Here is a 6851-nt window from a genome sequence, read left to right as displayed (position 1 = left end):
GTGTTATAATTAGGTAAATATCATATAAATGAATCCAAATAATAAAAAAAAAAAAATCCAAACCATGCTTTAAAGTAGGCTACTATTATTTGACTAGAACTCCCTGAGTCAGTCTCTGAAATACTGTAAAGGGGAAAAGTGTGTGTCCGCAGTTACATGATTTAAAGCTGTGAATGTTGAATTGCCAATGCTTGCTATATGCATTTAGGATGACCAATTTTTATTTATTTTTTAAAACCGCAAAACGTACCATTTACAAAATGAACCGCCTGATTCCCCCCCCCCCCCATTCTCATCACCACTTTCTTAGACAAAAGTTAAGAAAAGATGACATAATAACCATACTATTAAAGACAATAACATTTTAACAAAATAGACAAACTGTTAACCACAAACAGATGTAGGATATATGTGATTACGCCATTATAGCACACAGTAGGCTATACGCTTCTCCCCAGCACATGTTAGGAACCCTCCAAAAGAATTCTAGACTTTCAGATTTATTTTTGAATACTTGGAACATTACAGTAACACCAATGTGTACCAAGTGTTTTTATTTTAAAATTATTACTGGGTATTGCCTATACAACATGATTCCAATCAATACACAATTTAAATTAAAAAAAAAATAATGACCAATAAAAATAAAAAGTTTTTTTTACACCATGAAGACTCCCCATTAAACTTATTTCAACGCATTCTTGTGAACGGGTTTCGAACAATATAGTACGAGAATGTGTGCACACCAATTCGTATGACATCCTACGAAATTAGTCGACCGCCGGCTGGTTACGTGAAGCTGCGGATCCGCCTGAGCTTTCGCTTGTATCAGCGGCCTTTGGCACCTCCAATAGGTTACTGGTAGCCGGCTACAGAGCTCCATGAACTATCGGTTGTATAAGCGGCAGTTGCTAGTTGAGTTAAGCCGACAAAAGGTGACTGTGAGCCAGTTACAGGGCACCGCCAGATGGTAGTCCTTTCAGGGGCCTCAGCAGTTGAGTTTAGCGGACTAAAGTAAGCGACATGCAGCGACGACAGTTAAAAGAAATAAACTCCGCTTCCCAGTTTGAAAGCGCTGTGTTTTATGATCCACCAATCCGCTCCTACCTCTCTATGCGGTCCACAGCATTCTTCTACAGCAGCAAGCATGTGGTGTGGTGCATACAGCAAAAACATCATCGTGGGTTGCATATGTATTACAGTGCATTACTTTTCGTAACTATATGTACGAATGGTTCATGAGAACAGCCTACACAACTTATTCGCTTCAGTGCCACGTCCTTTGTGAGCCAGTCTGTTATTAGCTACAGTACATCGTAACAGCGAGACACCGTTCTTCCTCTGCACTGTCCGTCTATAGGATTGATCAAGGTCAGCCAGAAGTTCAGGCAAACGGCAATTGCAGGATTGTCCCGTTATAGCCCGTTCAATCTTGGGCGCTTTCCACTTGCTCCCAGCGCTTAACTGATTGGTCTGATGTGCCTCCTGGGAAATGGTTAGCAGACACTACCTCTGCTTGAATTCACATGGGTCATTAAGCACTTTCGATCATCACTCACGTTGACCCATCCTGTGTCCTGTCTCATTTTGATGCTTAAAAAAAAACAAAAGTACACACAAATTTAAAGAATTGCCCATATCGTACAAAAGATGAAAACACAACAGCCATGAAAAAGAAACATGGTTCATGATATGATATCCTCCGATCCAGAGCTTTGTTTTCGAAGCACACTGATTATGGTTTAGCAACTGTATAGACTGATGTATAAAAGAGTTATTGAGCCTATTGTCATCCTCCCATTCAACCTCTCCATTGACCACAACACATCATCTCACCCTCATTGCCTTTCCAGAGCAGTATGCATGTGTCTGAGTGTAATGTGCATCTCTAACTCCTCCTCTCCTGACTCCTTTCCTGCCATCCCAGTGTAATTTAACTAGCTGTTTCTCCAGCAAGCCTCTTTGGCATTTAATTAGCGTTGCCTTTTGTCTACACTTTGGCTACACTTTTGCTTTATGCTCGGTGGAAGAGAAGGAAGGAAGAAGAGTGCAGCCCCTTTCTGGATATACCACCATTAAATTCTTGGTTACCTCTTGGAGAAACACTGATTTAATTATGTTGTTGTACATTTCAACTTCTCCAGACACCGGCATTTCTTATTTGTAATGTTAGAGAGCTGACGCACCAAGCCGATTATCGGCCGTCGGACAGTCTGGCGAGGTCGGTGACTCGAGTCTGTTCGGTGCGTTCCGTGCCGTCGTCCGTCAGAAGAGCCGTCGGCCTTTATTTTGGCCGACCCGACATGCTCAGTCGGAGACGGGGCAGTCGGGACTCACCCGGAAATGGCGAGCGGATGAGCCTTTCAAAATCGGACAAATCTTTTAAACTAACCTTTGTCGATCTGAAATGAAGACAGATTCAGCAACAGTATGGCCTATTTCTCGCTTAAAATGTTTTCAGAAACACGTTTGGGTGAACTATTTTAGTACAATATGAGGTTGTAATCTGAACAAGCCGTCATGACAGTCTGGCTGTGAATTTCCGGAGGAAAAAGACCCTTGGACGTGTTTGTCCAATCAGCTGCCGGTTTTCATTTTCTGGGAAACAATCATAGACTGTTAATGGAAACAATACAGAGAAGCGCCGCCTGCTGCTATGGAGACGTATTACGTTTTGCGCACGTGCAGAGCGTACGCTCAAGTTGGCGTCGCCTCAGTGTGTTTTGAGGCATTTTTTTGTACCTCGGGGACCTGACTGATCAGTCCGACTGCCTTTTCTGCCGACGGTCGGCCGTCTGGTTGGTGTGTAAGCACCTTTAGACAATCTGGTCTCCACCCCATACAAACAATGGAGAGGACACTGAGGTACTGGAAGTAGCAGAATTTTCAGTCATCACTGTTAGTGATGACTGAAAAGTGGACTGATTCTGAACAGTCATTAGCTCAAATCCCCAGGCTGGATGGTAAAAATTGTCTGGTAATAATTGAAAATTGAACAGACAAACACTGTTCACTGTGCTACTGACCTTTTGATGGACTTAAACCTCAATTTACTGTTCAATAAAAGGCTAAAGCACTCAGCAGACCTATCAACCTTTTTTGTATCTGCTCTTTACATAAGCTGCAACCATTAGCATGTCCAGCTACATAGTTGACAAGCTACAGTAGTAACCGAGTGTCACTTCCAAAGCCGAAGAGCATATCCTTAACTTACTAGGTTACATTAGTTTGTGAGATTTTACGGGTTATTCACGACTAGCACATCCACTGTGTGTTTATTTGATGTGTGGAAGCCGGTCCTGGATGTTAACAGAGTTTAAGCCGTCTACCCATGATCCAGAGTAAAACCGCTCTGCGCTGGCTGGGCCATTGTTTTCCTACGGGAGAGCGGCGGAGACAACTCGGAGGAGGCGCTACCCTTGGTGCGGCACAGCGCTGGAAATTGCCGCTGAGCACTACGCTCAAAGTTCAAATGATTTAAACTTTGACCTAATTGCCGCTGACGATTCAAGGCGCAAACAAAGTCAGAAGCAATGAAGACGTGTCCCTGCACTGCGCTTTGCCTCTGTGCCTGCAACAGTGATTGACACTTTTTGAATGGCTCTGGTTCTGGAAATGTTTTTCCCCATTCAATATCTCCATTGACATTTCATTAAATGCTTATATAAATAGTTTTAAGCCTGGAGATGAATCATGACATCAAACATTTGATTTGGTGCAAAATAACATTTTGAAAACAGCAAAAAGGCTAAGGTACAAGATTGTGGTTGCAGTTTTACCTCTGTGTAGGCAGCGTTAGGCTAACGTTAGCGGCTCTGTCAAATCAAGTCAATTATTTATACATTTATTGGATTTCAGGAAGTTTACAGACCAGCAACGTTAAATGGTGTTACAATTGCCAAATAAAGTAGTCCTTATCCTAAAACTTAAACTGTCCGCAAATGCCAACAGGTATGTAAGCTAAGCAGCCAAACGGTGCTGACAGAAGCTTTAGCCTCAGAATTGTAGCATAATATCCTGTATGAAGTGCATAACACACTTTTACAGGATTCCTGTTTTATAATGAATAAGTCGAAAACATAAAAAAATAGCCAGAGATAGCACTTTCAACTAAATCATGGAGTTAATGTTGGCTTGATTAGCTAGCGAGCTATAGCTTATATAAAATGCACAAATGGAAAGCTTAAGAAACATGGCAACAACAACTCAACATTGCTCCAGTACCTGCTCGGAAGCTAAAATAAGAAGACTTTGGTTTACTGGTATTCCTGTGAATTTCTGCATCAATATACAACATGGAGTTGCTGAAAAACAAGCACGAATTAATAAAAAAACTTAAATGAATGCATGCCAACACAACAATGTTAAAGTTCAGTGTACCACAGTTTCTTTGTTGGCCCTGAAGGAGAGAGACATCGTGTTACACAGAGCCCTGTACCCTAAAGCAACCCTATTCATGGCAGCTCACGTCCCTTGAGGCATTAAGTTATTCTTCACCCCCAAATCCTTGTCTTGTTTAGCTGAGGCCAAAATCTTGCAACTGAGAAATGGTCCCAGCTTATGAGTTAGTCAGACTGAGAGGTATGTGCCCGCAAGCCTGAGGCTCATACGTCACGCAACTTCTAAACCATGTTGGAAATACATATTCTACTGCGTGTGACAGCATTTCTAATATAAAGGGTTTACTAAAAGTGTTGTTAATTGTAGTTTGAGGTTGGACATGTTTGAGGTTTGTGTTAGAATATGCCATCTTACCACGAAGAAGATGAACCACAAAGTGGCTGCAAAAGAAAAAAGCATCTGATCCCTTTTATTTAAAATGCAATTAAATGCCAGTGTCAGATTAAGTCTTTGGCACAAAAATGCCAACATAAAAGGAGCCAGTGAGTCCTCCATCTAGAGAAAATCAAAGATTGGTCTGAAAGATTTTGGCACCTGGCACAAGGATGGTAATGTCAATTGGAGACTCCGTTAGTCTGACTGTTGGTCAGAATATCTCAATAACTACAGAATGCCATGACATTTGCTCTGTACCATGGTCATTCTAAAATGGTTATTTCCCAGTAATTTAAACATTACCGCACATTAAATCATCTAGTGTGAACATTTCCATTACATTTACCAATAAGTACCTTCATGCTTCCTGAACAATTAACCCTCTCAATTTTGGCTGCTCAAATTGTAAATTTAACGTGCTGAATTTCCATGAAAGTTGTTAAATATTTATCGTTCAGCAAGATGAAGTGTTATGTTTTTGTGCGATACTCTTACCTTTTTGAGGTAGAAATTTCCTGTACACAAGCAAAGACAAAATCTGTACATAGAGGTGGATTGCCATGAAGTGTTCTTTCCCTTTTAAAATCGTCACGTCCTTTGCCAACCCTATTTATTCAAATAACCAAGAAGTGTGCCACTCGGACCAGTCGCTAGGGGCTACACCATGTTGTACCCCTCCATCTGACAAACTATTCTAATAAAAAGAAACAATTACAGATACAAAAATAGTTTTGGGTCATACAGGTGTGCTTCGCAATCTTTTTAATGAACAAATTATAGTGATTCGGTATACTGAAATGGAACGTGTCAAGCTGTGTTGGTTGACTTTTGGTGCTTGTGACAAACTTGTCTGCGCTTAAGCAAAAATTAGCATTTTACAATAAAATCCTTGAGCATTGGCATAGCGGAAAGAGAACGATATTTTTGTGCATGTGGGGGTTACATTTACATCGGTGTGTGAATGTGTGTGAATGTTTATCTGATTTGGTGTGTTGGTTTAACTGACACGTGGGACAAGAACGGGACATGAACCCCAGTCTCCTGGGTCCTGTGTGTGTTGTGAGGCTGTTTATGTACCTATGTCTATCCACTACACTGTCTTCTCATGCTGGCAAGATCAATTACTGACATTTTTTTTAGTTTGCTGCAATAACACGTGGTTAGTGATCATGTTGATCAACGTTCCTTTCACAAGCAGTTTTAATCCCTGGAGCATTTCTTGGGATAGTCCGGTTGGTTAGGGGTGGTATGAAAACTCATTCAAACTCTGGTGCGAATCACAACATCGAACTCTGGTCCGCTCTAAGGGCGTTTTCACACCTGCCTGGTTTAGTTTGGTTGAATCGCACTAGAGTTCGTTTGTCCCGCTGGTGCGGTTCGTCAGGGCAGGTGAGAACGCGGCATTAGCACTCGGGTGCACACCAGAAGCGGACCAAACAAGCGTACCGAGGCCTGCTTGAAGAGGTGGTCTCGGTACGCTTTCAATCAAAACTCTGGAGTGGTTCGTTTGTGGTGAGAACTCGATCCGTACTCGAACCACACCAACTATACATCATACATACACATACACAAGTCTCGGTGACCAGAGCAGACGTAGTAACGTCTCTCGCGAAACAATGTCTGATCATTTTAATGAAATGAGCTGGTTTAACTATGAAGATGCAAGAAATATGCACTAGTCCAGAACACAGGACCTTCTTCCTGTATTTACTTTCTTGCTCCTGCCCTCAGACACATCCGACCAATAAGAAGAGTGGACGTTCTTGCGTGATTTGTAATGGCGCATTTTGGTACGCTTGGATTTTTCCTGGTGTGAAACCAAACCAAACCGAGGGCAAATTGCTCCAAGTTTGCACCAACTGATTCGGACCAAAGCAAACAAACTACAGGTGTGAAAACGCCTGAAAACAGGGGGCTCTGTTTGCTTCCAAGTGCACTAGAGTTCGGTTCACTTTAGGTGAGAATGCAATCCAACCCAAACACAGGAAGTGAACCAAAAACGGAGCATTTACTAGCCTGCAATTTCAAACTTGTACACAATGTACAGACTTATATATTAAAGGATGATAACTTTC

The 6851-nt window shown here is 41.8% G+C and overlaps 1 protein-coding gene across 1 annotated transcript in view; it reads right to left on the bottom strand.

Annotated features, from left to right (window-relative positions):
• Positions 1-2348, bottom strand: part of oprd1a (opioid receptor, delta 1a) — a 31144-nt gene extending 28796 nt beyond the window's left edge. The window contains exon 1 of the mRNA XM_078267748.1: positions 2338-2348. The gene's annotated coding sequence lies outside the window, so the exon portion shown is untranslated. The remainder of the gene's footprint in view (positions 1-2337) is intronic.
• Between the last annotated feature and the right edge of the window lie 4503 nt (positions 2349-6851).

This window comes from Sander vitreus, chromosome 14 (genome assembly GCF_031162955.1).
Source record: "Sander vitreus isolate 19-12246 chromosome 14, sanVit1, whole genome shotgun sequence".
Lineage (NCBI taxonomy): Eukaryota > Metazoa > Chordata > Actinopteri > Perciformes > Percidae > Sander > Sander vitreus.
The sequence above is the reverse complement of the archived record's forward strand: the minus strand, read 5'-3'. Positions and strand labels throughout refer to the sequence as shown.